The sequence below is a fragment of the Pseudophryne corroboree genome, chromosome 5 (genome assembly GCF_028390025.1).
Source record: "Pseudophryne corroboree isolate aPseCor3 chromosome 5, aPseCor3.hap2, whole genome shotgun sequence".
In the NCBI taxonomy this organism is placed as follows: Eukaryota; Metazoa; Chordata; class Amphibia; order Anura; family Myobatrachidae; genus Pseudophryne; species Pseudophryne corroboree.
In genome coordinates, this window is record NC_086448.1 from 771,949,283 (window position 1) to 771,963,153 (window position 13,871).

Sequence of the window (13,871 nt, forward strand, 5' to 3'; positions counted from 1 at the left end):
TGTAGATTTATGATCCGGATAACAAGTTGTGGACAATGTAAAATGTGTAAATCTAACTTCAAACACGGAAAGGAAATTGTTTTGCTTATAAAGTTTAAAATGACCTAAATGTTTTTGGTGGTTCTGGGTTTGTGGTTTATTTATGTGTAGCAGTAAAGTACAATATATTTGGTGTAATATAAAACATATGAAAGAAGGATATATTAACAAATCAGGCTGATTAACAAAGATTCTGATATACTGTACACAAGGGCGTAGCTACCATAGGTGCAGAGAGTGCAGCTGCTATGGGGCCCAGAGCTGAGAGGGGCCACCTTCCCTGTCACAGTTACATGTGTTATATACAAGGGCGTAGCTACCATAGGTGCAAAGAGTGCAGCTGCTATGGGGCCCAGAGCTGAGAGGGGCCACCTTCCCTGTCACAGTTACATGTGTTATATACAAGGGCGTAGCTACCATAGGTGCAAAGAGTGCAGCTGCTATGGGGCCCAGAGCTGAGAGGGGCCACCTTCCCTGTCACAGTTACATGTGTTATATATATTTTTTGCCATTGGGTGGTACGTAGGGGTCCTTTCAATCTTTTTCCTTGGGGCCTGCAATAAATCTTGTTATGCCCCTGGACTTGCTCATTGTTGTATGGTATAAAATGAACTGGAGGGCAATTTTTAATATTATATAATATGAACCGGGGCACGGTAATGAGGCACAATATGAACGGGGAGCCCTATATATCATAATGTGAATTGGGGATACTGTGCGGCATAATGTGTACTGGCAGCTCTGAAATGTATAGGGCATAAAATTAACAACTGCTGCAGAGAAGGGTGTAGTATGTGATGCGGGTGGTCGGGCTCCCGGTGGCCAGCATATCGGCGCCGGAATCCCGACCGCCGGCATACCGAGAGCTGGGCGAGCGCAAATGAGCCCCTTGCGGACTCGCTGCGCTTGCCACACTGCGGGCATGGTGGCACGCTATTCTCCCTCCAGGGGGATCGTGGACCCCCAAGAGGGAGAAAAGATGTTGGTATGCCGGCGGACGGGATTCCGGCGCCGGTATGCTGGTTGTCGGGAGCCCGGCCGCCGGCAACCTGAAGACCACCCGCAGAGAAGTGTCTCTATAAAAGCATTGGGATGAGGGCCCCTTCAAAATGTTGCTATGGGGCCCACAAAGTTCTGGTTACTCCCCTACTGTACGTTAGATTCATTTAAGTTTTTTCATTATTACGCAAGATGACTGCATTGTAACCATATGGCAATATGTAACACATTTTTAATTGATATTTTTTATTCTGGATGTAACAATGATTGTGACTTACCTGCTTTTTTTTTCTAAGTGTCTTTTGTGTATGTTGATGTAATGCAATCTATGTATTTTTTACACTCTTCATAGCAGTTATTGCAAATTGATGGCTGCTATCTCCCGAATCTTGTAGAGGAAATTTCTCTTTGAACTTAGCTGTTGCCGGCTTAACCTGTGCTAATGTGTTGATAGTGTACAGTGGGAAATAACCTTACGTGATTCTGTGTCAGATACGTGGGAACCTGCATTTCAATATCTCTTCTGAACTTATGTGAAACCATTGTATGGGTTGTAGAGAAGACAAGTTGATGATGAACGGCAGGATGTGTATATGAAGCTTCAGTATTCATGACTGTCAGTGCACCGTGGGGGAGAACTGTACATGTTTGTCCGCTTTCCATACGTTTGCTAAATTGCAAAGTCATAGTAAGTATGCATGTCAAAACACCATACTAATGTTACCAAATATTGCATTGCCATGTACAGTAGTTGTGCACTAAGTTCTAGAGGCAACAGGAATACCTCTCAGCAGCAGGAAAAAGATAGACCTGGCTTCAATCCAAACCCATCAGGGTGAGGATGACACAGATGAGTAAGATAATTGGAACTTCTGTTAGACCCCAGACAATGCTTACTTTTTATCCAGTGCTCCCAGGATTCAGAGGCAAGCCACCTGCATCTTCATGACATCAAGGAAGTAAAGGCCAACATGTGATTGCTTGATGGATTCCATTTATCAAATATCAGCATCAGGGCATGAGATAAAATGCATCAGTCAACTGAAGAAGTATTTCTTTTTTTTTTTTTTTTTAAACATTGCCAAAAATATATTTAATATTTGTTTTTTTTAAATCTAATTTAAAGGCAAATGTGCCGCAATAAATGTTTTTTTTTTTTTTTATCATTCTGCCATCGCTGTTCGGTCTGGGTGATCTGGTAATGAGAGATTAATATTTTCATTTGCTGAGGAAAAGCTACATACTGTGGGCAGAACCTTCAGGACGGAGTCCTCATTATATAGAACTTTTAAGGCATCCATGTCTGCGTCTTTTGCCCCTTAGAATATGCAAGGACTGAGATGCCCCTTAAAAGGGCCTGATTTATCAACACGTTTTATCATACGCAATTAGTTTTATAACTAGTTATGGTTAATAACTGGTGCTCCAGCCAATCAGCTCCTACCTGTCATGAAAAGTGACAGTTGGGAGCTGAATGGCTGAAGTGCCATTTATCATACGCAACAAGTTTTTAAAACATGTATATGATAAAACTCATTGATAAATCAGCCCCTAAGGGTCTTTAGATGCTCAAATGCCAATTGATGTATCTTTAAACACCACCATCGGTCGTACCATGGAAACTTGCACACGCCCTGTGCTAGGAGCAGAGTCTCCATCTGACTACAGCATGCCCTCCGGTGTGAGTGATGAAGCAGGTGTGTACACAACCACTATCAGCGACACAACCACACACTCCCTATGCCATGCAGCATATCTATGCTTCCAAAAAGCCACCTCCATGTCTTTGCCTAAGCTGCACCCAATACATTTGTAATAGATTTCAGGGCAAATGAATCAATACTTCGACTTAGTGCGCAGACCATCAGGACCGAGTGGCAGTTTGCAGAGGGGGCTGTAACACAGTCTAAACTTCACCAACTGCCACCCAAAAGTGGCCAAACATCGCCGGCCGGGACTCACTGGCAGATCATGTGGCTCAACTATTGAAATTTTGGACTATGCTGCAGCCCCACCAACAGCCATACCGGGCCCAGATCTCCCCCCCCCCCCCGCACATCACACAGGGACATAGAGGACACTACTTCAGCTGCCTAGCTCTCAGTGCAGCACACAGCAGCATGCGCTGTGCTGGGGAGAGAGGCTGTTGCAGCAGCAGTCAGTCCTCTTTCTCCCCACAGCCAAGTGGCTGCTCGCTGTCCACAACAGGGAAGGTGGGGCAGAGTCCCTCCAACAGGCCGAAGCCCGGATAAAGAGTACCCACCCACCCCCCGTCTCGGCGCGGAGCCACCACTGATCGGAACGCTTGTGCGATGCGACTTAAAAGCATAGTAGAGAAACATCACTACACTGCATCCGACATCTGCAGAATTGAGGGGGAGTATTAAGCCTTGGAGAGTGATAAAGTGGAGAAAGATAAAGTACCAGCTAATCAGCTCCTAACTGCCATGTTACAGGCTGTGTTTGAAAAATGACAGAACCATGTCCACTCGCATGGCTCGCAGCTTCAGGCAAGGAGCCTCGCTGCACCCAGAACAGGTTACTATTCCCAGTCATAGTCCACGTGGATGGTAAAGTATGAAAACATTGGGGAAAAACCCTCATATCGACCTTTTTATGTGTCAACCATTGTCATGTTGACAATTTAAACCTGTTGACCCTTTGACCATGTCGGCCAAATGCACGTTGACCATTTGGTGTCAACCTATTAACTATTGACCTATCATCCGAATACCTTTTGTATGCAGACATCTGAGTGACATTTACAGTAATATTCTGAAGAACAAAAACAATAGTAGTGAAGTTCACCTTTCTACTGTGAAGATTTGAGCAAAGTAATAAAGGCTATGGCCAAACTGGCAGTGTGCGTCATCACTGTATGCCTACACCACTGTCAGTGCTAGACGGTTCCGGTATGAATGGTCGACCATGTTATGGTCGACAGTCATTAGGTCGACCACTATTGGTCGACATTGACATGGTCGACATGGACACATGGTCGACACATGAAAATGGTCGACACATGAAAGGTCGACATGCTTTTTTTTAACTTTTTTTGGTGTCGTTTTTTGCGTAAAGTGACTGGGGACCCCAATTAGTGCACCGCGTCCCCTCACATGGCTCGATTCGCTCGCCATGCTTCGGGCATGGTGCCTTCGCTCCGCTACCGCTTCGCTCGGCACAGATTACCGTTCCAATCGTAGTCCACGTGGATCGTAAAGTATGGAAAAGTTCCCAAAAAGTAAAAAAAGTAAAAAAAACTCATGTCGACCTTTTCATGTGTCGACCTTTCATGTGTCGACCATGTGTCCATGTCGAACATGTCAATGTCGACCAATAGTGGTCGACCTAATGACTGTCGACCATAACATGGTCGACCATGTGAACGGATACCGTGCTAGACAGGGAGGCCAAACTCGGGCCATTTGGTCAATCCCGGGATTCCCGGGATACCCGGGATTGGCTGTTCCCTATGTGGCCGTCCCCTTGCCCCACCCGGCTCCGCTCGCCCCGCACACATAACTCACCCTAGATCACGGGTGTGCAGGTGGAAAACATCATCTTTTCTCTCCCAGCGGCGGGTGACGGCGCAGCATGGCCTCTCACTGCACGTCACGCTGCGCTGGGGAGCCGGGAGGAGGAAGCCGGGCAGCGTCTGAGCGTCTTGAAGATGTTCAACACTGATCTCTCATTCCCCAGGATTGGAGCTTCCAATCCTGGGATCGAATCACGGCCATTTTTGGGACTAAAACTCGGGATCCTGCCAATCCCGGAATTGGCCTCCCTAGTGCTAGAGATCTTCTCATTACTTGCTCTGCGCGGAGGGGTCCAAGCTATGGATGCGTATTGGAGTTGATATGCCAGAACTTCCAAAACTGAATGTGAACAGCAAACCTGAATGTCAGAATCGTTTTTGCCAGCAGCTGCAAGTCAGACAGCAGTGCTAAGGAGCTCAAAGTACCAGGACTATGGTGGTCATTCCGAGTTGATCGCAGCCAGCAACTTTTAGCTGCTGCTGCGATCAATAGTCCACGCCTATACGGGGAGTGTATTTTAGCTTAGCAGGGCTGCGATCGCTTGTGCAGCCCTGCTAAGCTAGAAAAAATTCAAGCAGAAGTAGAGTAGCCCTGGACATACTTACCCTGTGCGACGATCCCTGCGATGCTGGAGCCGGCTTTGACGTCACACCTCTGCCCTCCATTGTCCTGGACACGCCTGCATTTTACTCACCACTCCCCGAAAACGGTCTCCAACGGTCCGGATACGCCCATCCACGCCTCCTTCCTGTCAATCTTCTTAGCGGTCGCCGCTGCAATCGCTTCCGTCGGTAGCTGCTACATAACCCGGCGACCCCTGTTGCCGGGCAACGTCGCACACACACACAGCGGCTGCCGCGCATGCGCATTCTGCACCCGTTCGCACCGCAGCGAAAAATCGCTGCGTGCGAACGGGTCGGAATGACCCCCAATGTCAACAAATTTTCTAAAACAGATCCCAACACCTCCTAAAGGTTTCCCTGTAATGTGGAGCCGCCTTGTGAGGGCTGGAAGCTCTTATGAATAGTGATCTCAGACAGTTATCTCCACGTTAATTTATGGCCTGCAGACTACCTATAACTGACAGCCTTCAGTATACATGATTGGGAAGCCTTGCGATTTTGCTTCTACAGGGGATCACACTGAAAAGGGTGCTGCAATAATCCAAGAGGTGGTAGTTTGATATTGTGTAGTATGGTACATGGATGTGTTGGCATTGTGGTAACAGAACGCAATATGCAGTAAGAGGCATGGATGTGTTGGCACTGTTTGTATGGCACGTAGAGTGAAGTGAGAGGTATGGATGTGTTGGCACTGTGGGAACAAGGGCCCTCATTCCGAGTTGTTCGCTTGTGTCGAAGTCAAAAATATTACATAAAGAGAACATACAAACTATACACATTTAAGTCGCTATACTTGCAAATATGCGCAGTGAGCACAGCAATATATGGTAACACCCGCATTTACATGGACATGCCACAGAGATGGATTCGACACTTATCTCATACAGTACATAATTATAATAATATCAAGCGCCAGACATTATGATGATTTAAAATGATCTAATGAATTAATGTCATGAATGTGTATTATTTGAACGAAACCAAGATAGACCTGTCATGTTTACTATTGAAACGACCAGATTAATGTGTGGATTCATTTGATACTTGTTATTAAGTTGTAGGACATTGCAACACGGAATTATGATTAAATGTATAAAAGCTAAAATCACTTTTATTAGAACAATAGATATTCCAAACAGGTGGTGGTCAGGAAACTAAGGCCAGCCCCTTTGTACTTCCCCAAGGCTGAACCTGTTCATCATATACAAAGGGACTGGTGACTCATCGTGAACCCCTCCCCCAGAAACTAGATAACACACTGATCACACAGGAGCTTAGTTCCTGTTTTGGTCTCAGAGTTGCTGTAAGGTCTCAGAGGAAGATTTACATTACAGCATTACATTACAGAGAGAGAGAGTGATATGGAAAGATGAATTTATATAACTTAAGGATAATGGTATTGTATCGCTGGCATGTAGCTGGCATGTAACTGTATGTAACTTTATGTGTTAACTGCTTACTGTGTGAGTTGTAATCATGTAACTATAGGTATACTGTACTTTGTAATATATATTGAATCCATATCCTTTTTAATAACAAATATATACATCAATGAGCTTTGGAACTCAGATAATGTGTGGGTGTATTGTTTTCCCTTATGGGATGCAGTGTTTTGCGATGTATAGCGCACATTCATGGAATATGGTAATAAGAGGTGCAGGCGTTTACAATATATATTAGAGCGGGCATTTTAAATATTTGTGAGAAATCAATTTGGCATTCTTACTTGCTAGCTGCTTTTAGCAGCATTGCACACGCTAGGCCGCCGCCCTCTGGGAGTGTATCTTAGTTTAGCAGAATAGGGAACGAAATATTAGCAGAACTGCTACTAAATAATTCTTTGCAGTTTCTGAGTAGCTCCAGACCTACTCCTAGATTGCGATCACCTCAGTCCGTTTAGTTCCTGGTTTGACGTCACAAACACGTCCTGCGTTCGGCCAGTCACTCCCCCGTTTCTCCAGCCACTCCTGTGTTTTTTCCTGGCACGCCTGCATTTTTTAGCACACTCCCTGAAAACGGCCAGTTTCCGCCCAGAAACACCCACTTCCTGTCAATCACACTACGACCACTTGAGCGATGAAAAAACGTCGCTCGAGCTTGTGTAAATCTACAAAGTTTTGTGTGAAAGTACTTAGCGCATGCGCATTTTTGCCATTTTTCCACTTGATCACTGCACTGCCAAAATCGTCAGCGAGCGATCAACTCGGAATGACCACCAATGGCCCTCATTCCGAGTTGTCCGCTCGCTAGCTGCTTTTAGCAGCATTGCAAACGCTAGGCCGCCGCCCTCTGGGAGTGTATCGTAGCTTAGCAGAATAGCGAACGATAGATTAGCAGAACTGCTACTAAATAATTCCCTGCAGTTTCTGAGTAGCTCCAGACCTACTCCTAGACTGCGATCACCTCAGTCCGTTTAGTTCCTGGTTTGACGTCACAACCACGCCCTGCGTTCGGCCAACCACTCCCCCATTCCTCCAGCCACTCCAGCGTTTTAGCCTGACACGCCTGCGTTTTTTAGCACACTCCCGGAAAACGCTCAGTTTCCGCCCAGAAACACCCACTTCCTGTCAATCACTCACCGATCAGCAGAGCGACTGAAAAGCGTCGCTCGGACCTGTGTAAAATTGCATAGTTTTGTGTGAAAATACTTAGCGCGTGCACCCTGCGACCAATACGCATGCGCAGAATCGCCCATTTTTAGCCTGATCGCTATTCTGCTAAAAACAGCAGCAAGCAAACAACTCGGAATGACCACCAATGTGTGTTGGCACTCTGATTGAAGAGGAGGACATACTGTAAGCTACAAACATTTTGGATTTTACTACGTGCAGCTACAGTAGTCCATTCTGAAGTTCGGTGGTAAGCACTTTTAGACTTACCTACTGCTATGCAGAAGAAAATAGGGATATGGATTCTGCACAGGACGAGATTGTGAGTACTATATTATTGGTAGATAATAAGGTTGATGTGGGTCTTTATATATCCTCCCTCTTTGCATTCATTTATCCAAGTCACAACCTTAATGAATAAGAGTAGCATGTGTTTTAGCATCTTTTAGGAGAAAGGAAGGCTTCCACCTTTCGCCAAATCCTAATCCTCTTTTTCTGCACACTCTCTCATCCACAAAAATAGGGAGCACTCTGCACTACTAATTCCAGGCAACAGAGGCCCCCATGTGGACAGAAGAAGTGTAATACCTTGTTTCTGAACTTTTTTTCTGAATCCTTATATCTCTTTTCAGTCTATACACTCTCTCATCCAGAATGGAATAAGATCCCCTTGGAATAACAGGTCAGCCACCCATTATCTACAGTCATACCACACTGGATATGCCCGATCTCATCTGATCTTGGAAGCCAAGCAGTGCTGGGCCGGGTCAGTACCAGAGAGGGAGACCCCCAGGGAATACCTGGTACTGTAGTAACACAGGACAGCGCCATCACGTAACCCATATTGGAAAGCAGAAGTGTACCTTTCTTTTCCAGTCCAGATTTACCACTCTCTCATTGCCCATTCAATGATAACAGATGGGCAAAAGCAGAAGTGTCTGTTCTATACCATTTTCTTTTGATTCTTTCTGATCTTTTTTAGCATACAATTCCAAATAGGAACAATTTAATTGATGAATAGATCTGCAATTCATGCCCACACTTCATTTCTCTATTCCATTTCTCCGGGTGCCCGGAACTACTCAGCCCACTCCTTTTCTCATAAATGTTTAATAGACAGTATTGATTATATCAAAACTTGACAAAGAGAACAGGTGTATAGAAATTTTCGCTCTGTCAATATATGTTTTCTGTTATATTTCTTCTGTTACATGTGCTCACTTTCTAATGCTTAATACTCTCAAGAATATGATTTCATACAATAGAGTATAAGTGAGCAACATACGCAATTTAATACGTTTTTTACATGACTATCTTGACGTCTTAAGTCGTCTGAATAAATGTCTATTTTGGAAAATAATAACAGTTAAGTTTTAAGTACATTTACATACTCACCGTATCTTTGATTATTATTATTATTATTATTATTATTATTATTATCTTTTAAGTGTGCCCCAGATAGACCAAACAGTCTTTTTTTGCTTCTTTGCAAAACCCCACAAAATGTAGTCTACTGCTATGCAGTGCATTGCCTGAAAAGTGTGTATTTGTGTCATTTTTTTTACTTGGCCTTAGTAGCTCTGATACAAATTGCATCAATTTGATTGTACGAAATGCTTTTTTTTGTGTGAATGGCATTAGTCAATGGAATGTCACAGCCGCAGGGATATGTATTGAAACACTCCCTGGCAGCATCTCAGACCCACCGCCAGTGCACTCAACCATTGAATGCACATCGGATGATTATTGTTGTTAAAAATATTGCATTAAATTGCTTTCAGGCTACATGTATAAGGTGTATATGAATCATAAATGCAATTTGTGTTTAGACTTGGATCCCATTTCCAAGATAACTCATTATGTCTTGTGCGGAATATATATATATATATATATACATACACAGTATATATATACTGTATTAGAGATGAGCAGGTTCGGTTCCCTGAGAACCGAACCCCCCCGAACTTCACATCCCAAGCCCAGTTCCGAGCCCGGCTCGGGTCTTCCTGCCAAACTCGGAAACCAGAACGAGGCAAAACGTCATCATCCTGCTGTCGGATTCTTGCGAGTTTTGTACACCATATAAGGAGCCGCGCATCGCTGCCATTTTCATTCTCCTTAGTGTCTGTGCGGGAAAGTGGCGTGGGGTGTGAGGTGGCGACCTGCTCTTTTGTATCATTCCAGTGATGCTGCCTTGTACAGCACCAGTCCAGTGGTGGTGTCTTGTGCTGCCATAAGTCCAGTGCTGCTGTATAAGTCTAGTCCAGCCCAGTGGTGCTGTCTTGTGCTGCATCAGTCCAGTGGTGGTGTCTTGTGCTGCCATAAGTCCAGTGCTGCTGTATAAGTCTAGTCCAGCCCAGTGGTGCTGTCTTGTGCTGCATCAGTCCAGTGGTGGTGTCTTGTGCTGCCATAAGTCTAGTAGTGGTGTGCTGTGCTGTATATTATTTACTCCAAATAAAAGGGTTATATACTTATATTATTATCCAAATCATTTTTACAGGGTTTTCCCTGTGTGCTGTAGGGGTACGCTCTGCTGTGCTGCATATTGTTATTATAATAACTCCAAATAAAAAGGTTATATTATTATTATTATTATTATTATCCTAATAATTTTTACAGGGTTTGCCCTGTGTGGTGTAGGGGTACGCTCGCCTGTGCTGCATATTATTATAACTCCAAATAAAAAGGTTATTATTATCCAAATAATTTTTAAAGGGTTTGCCCTGTGTGTGTGGTTTAGGGGTACGCTCGCCAGTGTTGCATATTTTTATAATAGCTCCAAATAAAAGGGTTATTATTATCCAAATCATTTTTACAGGCTTTGCCGTGTGTGGTATAGTGGTACGCTCGCCTGTGCTGCCTATTATTTATTATAATAACTCCAAATAAAAGGGATATTATTATTATCCAAATCATTTTTACAGGGTTTGCCCTGTGTGTGTGGTTTAGTGGTATGCTCGCCTGTGCTGCATATTATTATAATAGAGCCAAATAAAAGGGTTATTATTATCCAAATAATTTTTACAGGATTTGCCCTGTGTGTGTGGTGTAGGGGTACGCTCGCCTCTGCTGCATATTGTTATATAGCTCCAGAAAAATAATGGAGAACAAAAATTTGGAGGATAAAATAGAGAAAGATCAAGAACCACTTCCTCCTAGTGCTGAAGCTGCTGCCACTAGCCATGACATAGACGATGAAATGCCATCAACGTCGTCTGCCAAGGCCGATGCCAAATCGGGGCATGTCAAATCCAAAAAGCAAAAGTTCAGTAAAACGACACAAAAAAATAAATCATCTGAGGAGAAACGTAAACTTGCCAATATGCCATTTACGACATGGAGTGGCAAGGAACGCCTAAGGCCTATGTTCATGACTAGTGGTTCAGCTTCACATGACGATGGAAGCCCTCATACTCCTGCTAGAAAAATGAAAAGAGTTAAGCTGATAAAAGCACAGCTTAGAACTGTTCGTTCTAAGATGGTATCACAAATCCCCAAGGAGAGTCCAAGTGTGTCGGCGGTTGCGATGCCTGACCTTCCCAACACTGGACGGGAAGAGGTGGCTCCTTCCACCATTTGCACGCCCTCTGCAAGTGCTGGTAGGAGCACCCACAGTCCAGTTTCTGATATTCAAATTGAAGATGTCACTGTTGAAGTACACCAGGATGAGGATATGGGTGTTGCTGGCGCTGAGGAGGAAGTTGACGATTAGGATTCTAATGGTGATGTGGTTTGTTTAAATCAGGCACCGGGGGAGACATTTGATGTCTGTGGGATAAATAACCCCATTGTCATGCCTGGGCAAAATACTAAAAAAGCCACCTCTTCGGTGTGGAATTATTTCTCCACAAATCCGGACAACAGGTGTCAAGCCATGTATTGCCTTTGTCAATCCGTAATAAGTCGGGGTAAGGACGTTAACCACCTAGGAACATCCTCCCTTATACGTCACCTGCAGCGCATTCATCAGAAGTCATTCTCAAGTTCAGAAACTTTGGGTAAGAGCGTAAGCAGTCCACTGACACCTAAATCCTTTCTTCCTCTTGTACCCAAGCTCCTGCAAGCCACACCACCAACTCCCTCAACGTCAATTTCCTCCTCAGTCAGGAACGTCAGTAGTCCTGGCATGACTAACGAGTCCTCTCCAAACCAGGATTCCTCCGGAGGATCCTTTAGTGGTATGCCTAATGCTGCTGCTGCTGTTGTTGCTGCTGTGAGTCGATCGTCATCCCAGAGGGGAAGTCAGAAGACCACTTGTACTACTTCAACTAAGCAATTGACTGTCCAACAGTCCTTTGCGAGGAAGATTAAATATGACAGCAGTCATCCTGTTGCAAATCGGATAACTGAGGCCTTGACAGCTATGTTGGTGTTAGACGTGCGTCCGGTATCCACCATTAGTGCAGTGGGATTTAGACAATTGATGGAGGTAGTGTGTCCCCGGTACCAAATCCCATCTAGATTCCACTTCACTAGGAAAGCGATTCCCGGACTGTACAGGGACATTAAGAAAAGTGTCCTCAGTGTCCTGAAAAACGCGGTTGTACCCAGTGTCCACTTAACCACGGACATGTGGACAAGTGGAGCAGGGCAAACAAAGGACTACATGACTGTGACAGCCCACTGGGTAGATGTATTGCCTCCCGCAGCAACAACAGCAGCGGCATCAGAAGCAGCAAACACCAGCTTGTTCCTAGGCAGGCTACGCTGTGTATTACCGGTTTCCGTAAAAGGCACACCACTGACAACCTCTTACGGAAACTGAGGGACATCATTGCACAATGGCTTACCCCACTTAGACTCTCCTGGGGATTTGTGATATCGGACAATGCCACCAATATTGTGCGTGCATTACATCTGGGCAAATTTCAGCACGTCCCATGTTTTGCACATACAATTAATTTGGTGGTGCAGAATTTTTTGAAAAATGATAGGGGCATGCAGGAGATGCTGTCGGTGGCCCGAAAAATTGTCTGCCACTTTTGGCATTCAGCCACTACGTTCCGAAGACTGGAGCGCCAGCAAACACTCCTGAACCTGTCCTGCCATTACCTGAAGCAAGAGGTGGTAACGAGGTAAAATTCAGCACTCTACATGCTTCAGAGGATGGAGGAGCAGCAAAAGGCCATTCAAGCCTATACATCCACCTACGATATAGGCAAAGGAGGGGGAATGCACCTGACTCAAGCGCAGTGGAGAATGATTTCTGTGTTGTGCAAGGTTCTCCAACCCTTCAAACTTGCCACACTTGAAGTCAGTTCAGACACTGCCAGCTTGAGTCAGGTCATTCCCCTCATCAGGCTTTAGCAGAAGCAGCTGGAGAAATTGAAGGAGGAGCTAAGATGGAGCGATTCCAATAAGTATATGGGACTTGTGGATGGAGCCCTTCATTCGCTTTGCCAGGAGTCAATGGTGGTCAATCTGTTGAAATCAGAGCACTACATTTTGGCCACTGTGCTCAATCCTAGGTTTAAAGCCTACGTTGTATCTCTCTTTCAAGTCTGCAGAAGTTCAAAGACCTACTGGTGAGAAAATTGTCAACTCAAGCGGAATGGAATGTGACCCATCAACAGCTCCTCCTTTATTTTCTCCCACAACTGGGGCTGAGAGGAAAAGGATAAGATTTCCTAGCAGGGCAGTCAGGAGCGAGTGCTGACATCTGGTCGGGACTGAAGGACCTGCCAACCCCCCCCCCCCCTCCAGTGTGTACTCCGAAAGAGTGTTTAGTGTAGCCGGTAACCTTGTCAGCAATCGGCGTAGGAGGTTACTTCCACAAAATGTAGAGAAGATGATGTTCATCAAAATTAATTATAAATTCCTCCAGGAAGACTTTTACCAGCAATTTCCTCCAGAAAGTACACATGGACCTGTGATGGTTGATTCCAGTGGGGATGAATTAATACTCTGTGAGGAGGAGGATGTACACAGCGAAAGGGGTGATGAATCAGAGGGTGAGGATGAGGATGACATATTGCCTCTGTAGAGCCAGTTTGTGCAAGGAGAGATAAATTGCTTCTTTTTTGGTAGGGGGATTAATTGTTTCTTTTTTTGTGGGGGCCCAAACA

The 13,871-nt window shown here is 44.8% G+C and overlaps 1 pseudogene; it reads left to right on the forward strand.

Moving 5' to 3' along the window:
- The first annotated feature begins 8,502 nt into the window (after positions 1-8,502).
- On the forward strand, positions 8,503-8,621 carry LOC134930691 (5S ribosomal RNA; annotated as a pseudogene).
- The last annotated feature ends 5,250 nt before the right edge of the window (positions 8,622-13,871 follow it).